Here is an 874-nt window from a genome sequence, read left to right on the forward strand (position 1 = left end):
AAAAATAAATATATTTTCTTAAATTAGTATAATCATGCATTATTCATTAAATGCTAATTGTAATATAATTATAATAAAGATATTTTTCTAAAAATAATTTTAGAAGAGAAAATAGTATTTTCATTACATAAGAATAGTACTTTCTAAAAATAAAGATAGTTTCCTAAATTAGTATAATTATGCATTATTACTTAAATGCTAATTATAGTATAATTATAATAAAAATATTTTATAAAATAAATTTAGAAGAGAAAATAGTGCATTCATTTTGGCGGAAAAATGGATTCATGAGGAATCCACACCTCACTTCCATTAGATAGGGGTTTTAGTATATTAAGTAGATAGATATCTATAATATAAATATACAAAATATATTAGGTGATGAATATTTTTTTATTTGTATTTGTTTTACATTAGAATTAACACTTTAACCAACTCTCCATTTATAGCATTCTCATAAATGTAAAAGAAAATCAATAGGCACTTCATTTTTGTTGGTGTGTTATTTTTTATTTCTTTAAATACCTTCTTATATATTAATTATATGTAGGATAACTAATTTAGTAGTTAACCTTTAACATACAAATAGCATAACTGTAATTAGAATATTAGTATTTGAATAACCAACATTTTTTAAAGAGAATTGCCAACTACGCCTGCGATAGAACTGTTTCATTTAAGCATTTTATTTTTACCATTAGTTTCAACTTAAAATTAGGTTAATTTGATCATCATTTCTGCTAAGCAGATCTCTTGACTTATTCTCAATTAAAAATTTAGTAAATATTTTGAAAACTTGAAAATATTTGAATGTGAACAATGATAGCCATAGGAACTTTCAGAGTAATTAAAGAAAAGTAGTGATAATCAACAA

Source organism: Arachis duranensis, chromosome 8 (genome assembly GCF_000817695.3).
Source record: "Arachis duranensis cultivar V14167 chromosome 8, aradu.V14167.gnm2.J7QH, whole genome shotgun sequence".
Lineage (NCBI taxonomy): Eukaryota > Viridiplantae > Streptophyta > Magnoliopsida > Fabales > Fabaceae > Arachis > Arachis duranensis.